Raw genomic sequence first — 15117 nt, forward strand, 5'->3', positions numbered from 1 at the left:
TTCATTATGGTTACTCCATCTACTTCCATAAAGTATTTGATCCACATCAACAGGACTTGATGACTAACAGGATGTGTGTGTGTCTGTGTATGTGTGTGTATGTGTGTGTGCATAATTGAGGGAGGGGGTGAGCAACTAAGGAAAGAAAGGATACAGAGATGACTAAGGTTTTAAACTGAGTGACTGAACTCCCCATCCGTCATAGCACCATTTTATTTTGAGCTTGCCCCCAGACCATCGCTGGCTTCCAGAAAGGCCAGATGCTTCCTAAAGGATTAAAAGGAAGTCCTTCACCCTCTGAGGAAAGGCCAACCAATGGACAGAACTGCTCCAGGTTCTTCGGATGACTTAGAACCACTGTTGCTCATGGAGAATGGAAGATACCTACCATCTTCCACAAAATGGGACAGACTCTTCATACTAGTCACAATGAAGGGCAACTGATAGAAACTCAAACTAATTTAAAACACAGTTTATTGACTCACATAGATTAGAAAAGGATGGAGTTGCTCTCCAGGTTGGCTGGCTTCAAGGTCTCTAAGGATGTAAGATGTCCTCTGTCTCCATGCTACACTCTTTCCTGTTGGAGATAGACTTCCCCAGGCAGCTAAGAATATGGCACCTGGCAGCTCACATCTGGAAAAGGCAATGGCAACCCACTCCAGTACTCTTGCCTGGGAAATCCCATGGACAGAGGAGCCTGGTGGGCTGCAGTCCATGGGGTCTTGAAGAGTCGGACACGACTGAGCGACTTCACTTTCACTTTTCACTTTCATGCACTAGAGAAGGAAATGACAACCCACTCCAGTATTCTTTCCTGAAGAATCCCAGGGATGGGAGCCCAGTGGGCTGCCATCTATGGGGTCACACAGAGTCAGACATGACTGACGTGACTTAGCAGCAGCAGCTCACATCTGAGCTTAGAGATCTCAACTGAGTATTTCAAAATCCTAGGGAATGTTTCTGCTTGGCCACTGTACATCATGTGCTGGTATGTTGGACAGATTACTGTAGCCAGTCACTAATAATGCTCTATGATTGGCCAGTTTAAATCACATCTCCACCTATCCCAGCAGGAAGAGTGCAATGATTGATTGCTTTGCCAGAATTACCTGATCCCAATTGAGAATGTGCAGAAGCCCAAAGAAATGGGGGAATGAAAGGATGCCGGGAAGACAGATGTTCACTATATGCTAAAAGAAGCTTGGGGCGGAAAGGGAACTTAGAAACAAGGGAAGTGGCTGCGTGAAACATGCCCTTGTGATAGAGCAAGAATGGACAGTTTAGTATCCAAGGATAGACTGTATCCTCCACCCTGACAGTGGCATTAGAAAGCCACACTCTTCTCCTTCTGGCATTGCTTGAGACCTGATCTTGACTTCCTATATAGCATGGTTGAACATTTGGGTTCTAGGTTCACATTGCCTGGGTTCCAATTCTTGTATCATCACTGCTAGGTGTATGCTACGAGGCTCTTTACTTAACCTCTCTGTTCTTTCATTCCCCAAAATATTTATTGTTACATAATAAGTTATCCCCAAAACTTAGTAACTTAAACGAAAGGCATTTCTTATCTCACCGTTTCTGTGCATTAGGGATCTGGAAGCGGCTAAGCTGAGTCCACACTCAAGGAGAGATGAATTAGCCTCCACCATCTAAAGGAAGGACCATCAAAGATTTTGTGGACATATTTAAAACCACCATACTGCATTTGTAAATTGAGGTGATAGACAACCCATAGAGTTGTTTGGAGAATTAGATAAGATAATCCATGCAAGGCACCTGCCACTAACAACGGCTGAATAATGGTATCTGTTATAATTAATATTACAACTGCTACTGCTGGTTTTAAACTTGCATGTGTCATTAATATCTTTGAATGTCCAAGATCCTGTAGAAAGGCATTAAATAAAACCTTCAAACAATATTGTTTTCATGCCATATAGAAACCCTTGTTGCTAATTAAACCTTATTTTTAGCATTAATTTTAAAACATTTTATTTCAATGATGATGATGACGATGATGGTAATACAGTAGTAATTGAAGTAAATCTTACTTATTCAGTGTCTACAGCATGTCAGTTGCTATTCTCACTGAACAAAACAAAAAATGCCCTGCCCTCTAGGAGCTTACAGTACAGTGGAGGAGACAGTGAATCAAACAAGAAAACAACATATATATGTGATATTATTTCATGGGCTCATAAGAACTACAGAGAAAAATGAAACCATGTAAAGAGGCAAAAACCAAAAAACTGAGATGGGTGTATGCTTGGGAGAGGGTACTGGTTTAGATAAAAATAAGACCTCACTGAGGTTGTGACTTCTGAGCTGAAACCCCAAAGAAAGTGAGAACATAAATCCAGTCAGAAGGCAGAGAATGTCAGAAACCAAAAACAGTCAAGGCAAAGCCCTGGGGTTGAAGAAACTGTGTGTGTTCAAGGTCCAGCCGTGAAGCAAAGTGGCTAAAGCTGAGCGAGCGAGAAAGAGCACAGGTGGAGGTCAGTCTGAGACCTGACCGAGGGCCAGGTATATGGAGGGCCTCGGAGGCCAGGTAAAGAATCGAGATTCCATGCTCAGTGATGTGAGAGGTCATTGGGGAAGCTTTGAACAGGGGATGATATGATTGGGTCACTTGGCTCCTGGGTAGAGACTGCAATGAAGGGACTCAAGCGGGCTGCTGGATACCATCCTGGAAGTCCAGGTGTGAGATCCTCGTGGTGTGGACTAAGGCAGAAGTGTCAAGACAAAGAGAAGTGGTTGGATGGGAGGTGTCTACGGGGATACATGGGCTGTGAATAACATAGAAGAATCCTACATTTTTAAAAGTCTTTATTTTATTTTGTATTTATTTTATTTATTTATTTTGGCTGCACCATGGGGCATGCATGATCTTAGTTCCCCAACCAGGGCCCAAACCCATATCCCCTGCATTGGAAGCAGAGTCTTAACCACTGGACAGCCAGGAAAGTCCAAGAATCCTAAGTTTTTGGTCTGAATGTCTGGGAGAATGGAGATGCCATTTACTGAGATGTGGAAACCTGGGGAGAAGTGTATCTGGTAGGTTATTTGTATTTGTATTAGGTCTGGGTGAGGGGAAATCAATAATTCCATTTTAGAGCATGCTAATTTTGAGGTAAGTTTAGACATCCAAATGGAGATGAGGGAAGAGTCAATATGTGAGTCAGAAACCCAGGTAGGGGACTTCCCTGGTGGTCCAGTGGCTAAGACTCCCAACTTCCAGTGCATAGGGCCTGGGTTCGATCCCCCTTCAGGGAACTAGAACCCAATGCTGGAACTGAGTTCAGTGATGTGCCAAAACTAAGACCCAGCGCGGCCAAATAAAAAGTAAATTAAAAAAAAGAAACCCAGGCTGGACACAGTGGCAGTGGTCAGCACACAGCCGGTAAAGACTAGGCATAGACCTGGTGGGAAAGAGGGTGTCAGATAGAGCCCTAGAGTGGTTTAGTAGTTAAAGGTCAGGAAGACGGTGAGGAGTCAGCAAAGGTGTCTGAGAAGGGGTGATGGAAATAGGAAGGGAGGAAGAGGGTGTGGCATCCCAAAGCCAACTTAGAGACAGGGGACCTCTCATGAAACCTCAGGGGGAGAACGGGGGAGAAGGGGACTGATCGTAGGATCCAGCAACGGGGAGAGCTTCGGTGACCCTGACAAGACCCATCTTGCTGGAGCAGTAAAGTTGAAAGCTAGACTGATGTGAGTTCAAGAGACTTGGGCAGAGAGGAAGTACAGATGGTGAGCACAGGTGACTCATTCGAGGCCTTTTTCTATAAAAGAGCAGAGAAGTGGGTCGGTAGATGGAGGCAGGCATCGGATGCCGGAAGGGTTTTTAATACAGATGATATGACCACATGTCTGAACAATGATAGGAATGACAGAGTCATGAGGAGGAAATAGTCACACCGCGAAGAGAAGAAAGAATTGAAGGAACAGAGTCTTTGAAAAGGTCCTGGCGAGGGGATACAGAAGGCCAAGGCAGAGGGCCCAGCCTTAGGAACACAGAGTCTGTCTGCAACGGGTTGAATAGTGCCCCCCTAAAACCCGTGTCCACCTGGAACCCCAGAAGGTGACCTTATTTGCAGATGTAATTAGTTAAGATGAGGTCATACAGGATTCGGGTTGGCCCTGAACCGATAACCAGTGTCCTTAAAATAGAGACAGACAGGGGGAATGCCATGTGACAGTGGAAACAGTGATGGAAGAAATGTGTGTAGAAGCCAAAGAATGCCAAGGATTGATCGCAATCACCAGAGGCCAGGAGGGAAGAATTCTTCCCCAGAGCCATCAGAGGTAATGTGGTCCTGCTGACACCTTGATTCCAGGCCTTTAGACCCTAGTCCTGTGAGAGAATAGATGGTTGCTGCTTTCAGCCATCAGGTTCCTGGTGAGCTCTTACGGCAGCCACAGGAAACTAATACACCATTCTCTGCACACACACGGCAGGCCAAGTGTGTGGCTGCAGATGAAGTCACTGGCAGGTTTGGAGCTCTCTTCTGTGATTTCTATATTCCCCATGAAATGAGCCATGAAATCATCAAATGAAAGCAAGGGGAAAGGTATCAGATAGGGGAACTTGATTTGCCTGGAACAATACTTCTCCCAAAACTAATAACACCCCTCTTTTTCACTGTTCAGGCTATCTAGATTTAAAATGAACATGTGTAGTTCTTCTAGTGTATGAAGACAGATTTTAAAATATGAGAAAATGACTTAGGTGAATTCCCTGGCAGTCCAGTGGTTAGGATTCTCTGCCTCTACTGCAGAGGTCACAGGTTCTAACCCTGCTCAGGGAACTAAGACTCCTAGCCAAGGAACTAAAATCTCTGGCTGAGGAACTAAGATCAGGCATGCCCTGCAGTGAGGTGGGGAAAAAAAAGGTTGACTTGGGGAAAAGAGGAAATTGACTAGGAAAATAGGGTGGTGTTGCTGGGAGATACTGGAAGGCCCACTGGATATGTGGTCATAATTTAATCAGACCCGTAGGCTTGGTTATTCTTTACCCAATCATATTCCATTGTTCAGGGGCAAGCTGGGCATTGGGTTTAACCAAGGGTGGGATTCACCGTGTGAGTTCAGTGGAAGGAGAGAGGAAATGGAGTTAAGAATATATATAAGGAAGTAACTGTAAGGAAAGAATGATGGTAACTGAACCTAAGCTAGATAAGGAGGTCTGTGATATCATGTGGGCTGGGCAGAGGTGATATAAACAAAATTGTTGGTCAGTGAGTTGGAACAAAGATTGTGCAAGTGAGAAGGACTACACCAAGTAACAGGGCTCTTGAAATGGTGCAGTCAGTGCTGGCAGGGACCACTGTTGAACAACTACCTTAAGCTGCATGCTTTCCTGTTTTTTTTCCTGTTGTTTTTTTTTTTTCCTTTGGCTACGCCGCTGGGCTTGTGGGATTAGTTCCCCAACCAGGGATCAAACCCGTGCCCCCTGCAGTGGAAGCTCAAGGTCCTAACCACTGGCATGCCAGGGAAGCCCCCACATGCTTTCCATGTATGACCATCTTTTGTTTCCTTTGCCTCTTTCTTGCTACCCCTATTCACAATGAAAGACCTTGTTGTTGTCCCAGCAAGACAGAGGCAGGATCCACGTACAGAAGCTTGATGACCTTAAGAACAAAGAGTGGCTCCAAGGTAAGACCTGAGGGGCAGAAAAGACCACAGATATTGGGGCTAGAAGAGGGACTGAGAAATGAGAGAAGGATAATGAAAAGAAAAGACCTCCTAGGATCGCAACCGAGGTAGGCTTTGAATCACCTTAATTGAAAGGGAAAGTGAAAAGATGTGTTGAGCTCTTTTTGGACGCCAGTGATTTTTGGTGGAGTGAGTCTGCCTTTCCTTCTAGGCATGGTGTACAGAACTCAACTACTACATGCAAGCTGTATCATTTTAATCATTTCAACAAGGTAAGAACCATTGGCCCGTTTTATAAATGTAAGAATCATGATGCTGATCATATGCTCCAGAAAGGGCAGATAGACCTTCTGTTGCCTGAAGTAGGCTCAGACTCCCTGTGGGATATATTCATGAGAAAAAGTTATTTTTGTAGAGACCATGAGGCAAGAAAGAAAACCCAAGTGTTTGCCTGTAAGCCATGACTAAGAACTGATCCTCTGACTTTGAAATCCTGCAGTAAGAGATGCGTGAATACTGGGAGGCAAACAATATCAGTTTTTAGGGGTGTCTCTGTGTATGTGTGTTGTAAGAAGAATGAACTTGGACTCAAATTTGTTGACCCAACACTACTTTGTTGGGACTTCCCTGGTGGTCCAGAGATTAAGGCTCTGAGCTCCCAATGCAGAGGGCCTGGGTTCTATCGCTGGTCAGGGAACTAAGATCCCTCATGCAGCAACTAAAACCCGGCACAGCCAAATGAATATTTTTTAAAAAAACACTGCTTTGTCTAAGAAGATCAAAATGCAATTTTTTGTATGTAGTAAATCAATGACATTACTGTGATATGGGTATGTCTCTCAGTGTTGTTTAAAGTGACTAAACTCTATTACAGGCTCTCAACTTTGGGTCTCAGGATCTATTGGCGCTCTTCAACAAGATTGGGAACGCCAAAAGGGCTTGTGCTCATGTGGATTATAGCTACTGTTATTTGCTGTTGGAAACTGAGTTGAAAACATTTTTAGAACAGGAATTTACACACATAAAAATAAGACACCAGCACACACTCCGTTAGCCTCCAGAGGAACACAGTTATCTAGAATCATGCTGCTAAGTTGCTTCAGTCGTGTCCGACTCTGTGTGACCTCATAGATGACAGCCCACCAGGCTCCCCCCTCCCTGGGATTCTCCAGGCAAGAACACTGGAGTGGGTTGCCATTTCCTTCTCCAGTGCATGTAAGTGAAAAGTGAAAGTGAAGTCGCTCAGTCGTGTCTGACTCTCAGTGACCCCATGGACTGCAGCCTACCAGGCTCCTCTGTTCATGGGATTTTCCAGGCAAGAGTACTGGAGTGGGGTGCCATTGCTTTCTCCACTAGAATCATGAAACTTCTAGAAAAGTACCGCATGCACTGGTGAGAGAATGAGAGTGAAAAAGGCGAAAGTTTCTTGGTGTTATTATGAAGATAGTTTTGACCATGGGAGTCCCTGGAATGCTTTCAGAGACCCTGAGAGACCTGGACCACTCTTTGAGAATTGCAGTTCTACAGGATCAGGTAAAAGGCTGTATCTGTTGTGGGGAAGGTCGCATCTTCCAGGGTTATACGGACGTGTTTCTTTTCTAAATAGACCTAGACGGCATGCTTCCTACATCTTAGGATGTGAGCATGCGTGTTCTTACTCACTCTTCTCCCCCTTTACCTCCTCCTTCTCTCCTTCTCATTCTTCTCTTTTTAATCTTTTTTTTTTTAATGAAAAATTTCAAACTTATGCAAAAGCAGAGAGAAAAACGCAGTAAGCCTGCATAGACATACCCAGCACGAGGTACTGGGCTCACCAGCCTGAGCTCACTCTTATTTCATGTCTCCTGTCCCATTCCCTCATGCAAAACACTAGATTATTTTCAAGCAAGTCTAAGGAATTACATCACTTTATCTGAAACCGTGTCAATACACCTCTCTAACACAGAAGGACTGGCATCATGCAACTGCATCTCCACCATCGCACGTGGCTGTTGTTATTGTTGTTACTTGGTCACTAAGTCAGGTCTGACTCTGTGACCCCAATAGACTGTAGCCCACCAGGCGCCTCTGTCCATGGGATTTTTCAGGCAAGCACCTAGATTAACACTAATTCTTTTTTTTTAAATTGAAGTATAATTGCTTTACAATGTTGTGTTAGTTTCTGCTGTACAACGAAGTGAATCAGCTCTATGTATACATATATCTCCTCCCTCTTGGACCTCCCTCCCACCCCTCTAGGTCATTACAGAGCACTGAGCTGAGTTCCCTGTGCTATACAACAGATTCCCCACTAGCTATCTGTTTTACACATGGCAGTGTATATATCAATCTTAATCTCACTAATTCTTTGATATTATCAAATGTTCAGTCGATGTCCAGATTTCCCCAGTTGTCTCATAAATACTTAGTCGCAGTTGGTTTGTATAGATCATGGTCCCTGCCTTTTTCTCTTCCAATGTATGTGTTGGAGGAACTAAATCATTTGTCAGCAGTGTTGTTCAGCATGTGCTTCTGTACCCAGTAGCTCCTCTGTGTGGGTCGTTAGATCTAGATTTGATTTTGTTTGGGAGGAAAGAATACTTCATAGCTGGTGTGCACTCCCACCAGGAGGCACATGGGGTCTGCTTATCTTTTTCTGATTTTAGCAGCCACAGAGATACTGATTTCTGCCTAGATCCATATCATTAGGGGTTGCAAAATGAAGATCATCTATCACCTCTTCGTTATTTATCAGCTGGATACTTGTATGAAATCTTCCCTGATCAACTGTTTGATTGCCCTGAGGCATATCTATACAGGAAAGGCTGGCTAAATGCTTTGTTTTTTCCTTTATGAGTTGGTTCTCCAACAGCCTCCAAAAGGTCATAAGGTATTTGTCTTAGTGTCACGTTGAACTCATGAATTCTATCGTATTTAGTATATCTCACCCCCTTCTTATTGTTCCTCTTCTTATTGCCCAAATGGCCCCTGTTTTTGGCCAGCAGGAGCCTCTTGCAGTTGGTTCCTGAATCTTTCAATGCATCCTCAATTTCTGGTATGAAAAGATACTCAGGTGTCATGACCACTTCCCGCACCAGATCTTGAATCCACCATGTCCCCAGTGATCCCTGGTTCTTCTCACTGAGAAAGATCGATGCCATAAAATGAACACCAACTTGTAGCTGTGGGCTGGTCATCGCTTCTATACCTTTTCAATGAATAAAGCTAGAAACTTTTTACAGTTCTTTTAGTCCTTAGGGTATATCCCACAAAGGATTTCCAGTCACATTTCTTTGTTTTAAAATCACTTGGAATAAGTTCTCCATGATTGGTTAAGTCAACAACTCACTACACGTTTAGAGTCATTTGTTTTTGTCTTGATTTTGATGTTTAGAAATTACATTTTTACATCATTCCAAAATTAAATCTGTAAACAAAGTATATTTAGGGAAACCTGCTGTTGTGGTTCAGTCTCTAAGTCACATCCGACTCTCTGCAACCCCAGGGACTGCAGCACGCCAGGCTTCCCTGTCCTTCACCATCTCCTGGAGTTTGCTCAAACTCATGTCCATTGAGTCGATGAAGCCATCCAACCATCTCATCCTCTGTCGCCCTCTTCTCCTCCTGTCCCTGATCTTTCCCGGCAGCAGGGTCTTTTCCAATGAGTCGGCTCCAAGTCTAGCTTCTACCGTTTTCCCTCCAGTCTGTTCCCTCCCTCCACTTGCAGGTAACCATTTTATTTTATGGTTTATGGTTGAATTTTTTAACACAAATAAAAACACACATACATTCATATACCCCATTTCTTAGATAAGTATTGGTATACTATGCACACTTTTCTCCACCTTGCTTTTCTCATTCTCCTGTAGCTCATTCTTTAGCATTATCTACAATTACTATTGTTACAGCTGCATAATACTCCATGATGTGTAGTGACATTGTCAGTCGGCCGCCTTTTGCAGTTACAAATAGTACTGCAGTAATTAGCTTTATGCCCGTATCCTTTTTGAATATCTGCTTGCCTGTAGCAGGATTTCAATTCTTTGAAACTTGACTTCAGAAAATGTACTGACCATTATAATCTGTTGGGAGAGAGGGTGCCCAAAAGCAAGCCCTACCCCTGTGGACAGGACGCTAGGTTTATTTTTACTTCTGAGAAGGGTACTCACTGCAACTGTCGATCATTATGGCAGGGAACTAACCTGGAGGTAACATATGGGTACCTGCAACGGGGAGGGAACCTGAGGCCCCACGAAAGAGAAAGCCAGTAGAGGAAGCCACTGGAGAAAAGGTGAAATGAGGTGGGCCTCTACCAGAATCACTCAGTCTAGGGAGTGGCCCTGGCAGTGCCAGCTGGGCACTCAGGGAGAGGAACCTGGATCCGTGCTCTCTGAGGATAGCAGAATAATGAGTTGGAACTTTCTCTGTGTTCAGTGTCTCTTATCTCAGAGTCTTCAGTTTTGTGAAATGTTGCAGCGCTGTCTTAGTTATGCTATGGGAAATTCAGAGTCAAGCCTGTATGTATGATTGGAATGCACTGATAAAGCAGAAAGTAGTCATCTCTCCTTATGCCCTGCCCCCAAGGCAGCAGAGTGGCAGCTGTGCAGCTAAAGGGAACACAGTGGCTCGTGATTCCGGAAAGTCAGTTCATGCTAACCCTGTAGAAATCCTTGTGGCACCAAGAGTGGGGTCATGGAATTAAGAGACGGTCCAGGCTTGGGTCCTTATCAACCTGCTGAGTGGAGTCAGACTTCCTGATGAAGGATGGCCACAGAAAAGGCACCCAGATGGATAGACACTCACTCGCAAGAGGTCTTCTCTTTTGAGCAGAAAAAGACCATTGTGTGTTGACTGAGGAAATATTAATGATAGAGCCTTACGTGATTAATAAGCAGTCTACAAAACAAGGCATCTAGGGTGCCATTTTTCTAATTAACCATGTCTAAAATGTAAAATACTGACTTCTGGTGTGTAGATAGACACATCAAATTGGAAATGATAGCAATGGACTTAGAAGGGGTGATGAGATCATGGGTAATTATTTTCTTTGTTTTTAAATTTTTTATATTAAAATGCTATTTCAAAATAATAAGAAATAAAAATACCTAACAAAAAAAAAATGGGCAAGGCAAGGGAATTAGTGGGCGATATAGAAATGAAGAAATATGAATGGGCAATTAACTTAGGAAAAGACTATTCAAACATACTTCTTATAAAAAAAAATTCAATGAAAAAGAACGGCAAGCTGGCATTTTAATTCATCAATTGATAATTTTTAAAAATTAGTCCAATAGTTAGGATTGCTAAGGATATAGAAGAAATGGTTTACATACAATGTAGGTAGGAAGCTATTAATAAATTGTTGCTATCTTTTCTGGAAGGAAATTAGACATTGTTTATCATTCTCCTTAAAATGGTCATACCTTAAGTAATTTAACTTCCACGAATTAATCTAAATTAAAAAACAGATATTTAAATAATGACATGTTTAGGAGTATTTATTATAGTCATTTATAATACCAAAAATAATTAAACTGTAAATGTCTAAAAGGATAATATTCTTTAGGCAATTAAAATCATGATCTTTAAGAATAGTTATGAACATGAGAAAAAGTTGACTGGAAAAGGCAGATTACAAAATAGTATATCTAGTATGATTACACTTTTATTCAAACGAGCAAAATCCATATACACGTAAACAGACGCATTTATAGACTCAGGATATGTTGCTTAAGGAAATGGTATTTTAAAAGTAAAGCAAGGTTCAAACTATTATATATAGAATGGATAGATAATAAGACCCTACTATATAGCACAGGGAACTACATTCAACATCTTGTAACAAACCACAATAGAAAATAATATGAAAAAGAATGTATCAGATCAGATCAGTCACTCAGTCGTGTCTGACTCTTGGCGACCCCATGAATCGCAGCACCCCAGGCCTCCCTGTCCATCACCAACTCCCGGGGTTCACTCAGACTCACATCCATCGAGTCAGTGGTGCCATCCAGCCATCTCATCCTCTGTCGTCCCCTTCTCCTCCTGCCCCCAATCCCTCCCAGCATCAGAGTCTTTTCCAATGAGTCAACTCTTCTCATGAGGTGGCCAAAGTACTGGAGTTTCAGCGTTAGCATCATTCCTTCCAAAGAAATCCCAGGGCTGATCTCCTGCAGAATGGACTGGTTGGATCTCCTTGCAGTCCAAGGGAGTCTCAAGAGTCTTCTCCAACACCACAGTTCAAAAGCATCAATTCTTTGGCGCTCAGCCTTCTTCACAGTCCAACTCTCACATCCATACATGACCACAGGAAAAACCATAGCCTTGACTAGATGGACCTTTGTTGGCAAAGTAATGTCTCTGCTTTTGAATATGCTATCTAGGTTGGTCATAACTTTCCTTCCAAGGAGTAAGCGTCTTTTGTATGTATAACTGAATCACTTTGCTGTGTACCAGAAATTAATGCAATATTGTTAATTAACTATACTTAGATAAAATAATTTTTTTAAAAAACTAAAGCAAGTTTTGGAAGTGGAAGTTTACAGAGAAATGTGAGAGGAAGCTGGAATTATTGCTGTGGAAATGGGTTGGAGGTGGAGACATCAGTATGGACTCATGTTTAGCTTAACACAGATGCAAGTAGTTACATATATAAACCTTTATATCCACACGTTAGTGTGCACACACGTTATCTCCTTGCTCTGTCAGCTGAGAGGGCAGAGAAGTAAGGGCTTGTCAGGTGCCCTGAGCACACGTGATGCCCAGATCTTGGTGTCTAACACCATTCTACAGTAAAAAGAACCAGAGCTTCTCAGAGAAATGGCTGATTCCAGAACTAAGGCAGAAAATATACAAAATGAACCGAGGCTCTCTTATAGTACCAGAAAATTAAAAAGTACTCAAAATGAATAAATAAACCCACAAAGATGAGAGTATGTCAAAGAAGCCAAGTGAAAAAGCTTTGAAGAACCAAAGCTGGAACAATTTGAGTGACAAAATAAATTTAGTAGTATTGGATTATATCCAAAGTATGAAATAAATATTCATGAGTCAAAAGCTAATATAAATGAATGACTAAATAAATAAATGGGTTAGAAGAGACACATTTTCCTGTGCAAAGAATTCCAAATAGTTTATGCAGATATTCCACACTCAAGGAGTTGAAGCATAACTCCCTACCGTAGTGAGTTCTTTCCAAGAGTGTGGAAGGTGGCGGGAAGAGGCAGGCAGCGGGGTGGGGAGAGTAATTTTAGAGTGGAGACACCTGACAAACACATTCTCAGCCAGGATCAAGACCAAGGTCAAATAGTGAAAGTCAAGCTGATAGTAGGCGCCCTTGATATGATGTGGTGAAAATGGCACTCTACTTCTGGAGCCTCCTTCTCAAAAACTGAAGATCCCATTGTAATCAAGAGAAAACTATCAGACAAACCCTCACTGAGGGACATTCTATGAAATATCCAACCAGTACTCCTCAACGTGCATGCAACATGTGGGCGTACTCAGTCATGCCCGACACTTTGCGACCCTATGGACTGTTGCCCACCAGGCACCTCTGTCCATGGAGTTTTCCAGGAATGGGTTGCCATTTCCTCCTCCAGGGGATCTTCCCCACCTAGGGATCAAACCCACGTCTCCTGCATCTCCTGAATTGGTAAGTGGATTTCTCAGGACTGAGACAGCTGGGAAGCCCCAGTACTTCTCAAAAGCTCATCAAAAACAAGGGAAGTCTAAGAAACCATCACAATGAAGAAAAGTCTAAGGAAGTACGATGATTAAAAGATGATTAAATGCAATGTGGTAACTTGGTTGGGATCTTAGAACAGGAAAAAAAAATGACTCTGGGTAAAAATTAACGTCATGTAAGTAAAGTATGGCCTTTAGTTAATAGTAATGTATCAGTGAAAAGTGAAAGTGTGTGTCACTCAGTCATGTCCAACTCTTTGTGACCCAATGGACTGTAGCCCTCCAGGCTCCTCTGTCCATGGGATTCTCCAGGCAAGAACACTGGAGTGGGCTGCCATTCCCTTCTGGAGGGGATCATCCCAACCCAGGGACTGAACCTGGATTTCCTGCGTTGCTGGCAGATTCTTTACTGTTTGAGCCACCAGGGAAGCCCTATTAGTTGCTAATTGTGACAAATGTATCATACTAATGTAAAGCATTAATAATTACATTAGCTACTGTTACTAAAATGTTAATAATAGGGGAAACTAGGTGAGTATGTAAGCAATCTTTGTACTATCTCTACAATTTGTCTGTAAATGTAAAACTATTCCAAGAAAAAAAATTTTTTTTAAAGCAAGTCCTGTAACAGAATACAATAAAAGCATTTTCAGAAATTATCTATTCAGGGCTCTAAAGGAGGCCATTAAAGACAAGGTTTTTCCTGGAGAAAAACTTTATTATATTGATTTCAATTAACAGTTTTGCTTTTTAAAAAAAGTGCACTAAGAGGAGGAGTATTTTTCTTTTCATTAAAGAGTGAAATATTACATTTTCCCAAACATACAGACGTCCATAAGGTTATAATTTCACTCAACTGAATCAAAAAGTAAAAGAGAACATAGTGAATTCATCTGAGGAAAAGGCACATCTGAACAACAAGAAACCTGGAAAAAGGAAGAATCCAGGAAAGAACTTGCCTCAGAAGATGAGCTACTCCTAAACTGAGAAGAAAACAGGAAGTTTTCTGATTGGGATTCTCAAAGGACAAAAAATAATCAGTTCTGTAAATAAGGATCAGAGTGTCCTGAGAAAAGACAAAGACTAATAAGCAAAAGAAAAAAATTAAAAGAGAGATGAGGTACACAAAAGATTTCAAGGAAATTTGAAACATTGTAGATGAATCAAAATCAACATCGTAGACAGTACATGACGGTATGTAATATGGACAGCGAACCTGACAGCAGTTCTCAGAACTTAGAAGAACAGAGCTTGAGATGAAGACAGAAAGCATGATAGTCATGGGACATGGAGAAAAAAGGTGACTTTTTAAGTGCCACTAAACAAGAGAAAAAACATGAAGAAAGGTCTGAAGCTATAATAGAAGAAAGCAATGATGAACAAAAGACTTACCACTTTAAAGTAACTTTAAATGTTAACCACTTTATACTAAGAAAGTAGTCATTTTTATGTAAAGACAACACAATAACATTGTAATATGAATATGAACTCAGAAAATATATTTCTGTTGAAAAAAATTACCTAATTATATATTCCAATCCAAAAAAAAAAAAAGCCTCAGGAATGGACTTATCTATGGAGATCAGTAATAAAACACTGAAACTTGTCATAATAGTGAGGTCTAAATGTGTTTTCAGTCTGTTTTTACTACTGAAAGTGAATGTAAAAGTAACAGTGTAATAATATCGGGGACTAAAATGCGTGAACAAGGGGGAAGCGAATACTTTTTCTTGAATGGGAGATGGTGGGTTGGAAAGCCCAGATTCCCCTTTGCTCCGGACCCTGCAATTAGAA

Source organism: Bos taurus, chromosome 18 (genome assembly GCF_002263795.3).
Source record: "Bos taurus isolate L1 Dominette 01449 registration number 42190680 breed Hereford chromosome 18, ARS-UCD2.0, whole genome shotgun sequence".
Lineage (NCBI taxonomy): Eukaryota > Metazoa > Chordata > Mammalia > Artiodactyla > Bovidae > Bos > Bos taurus.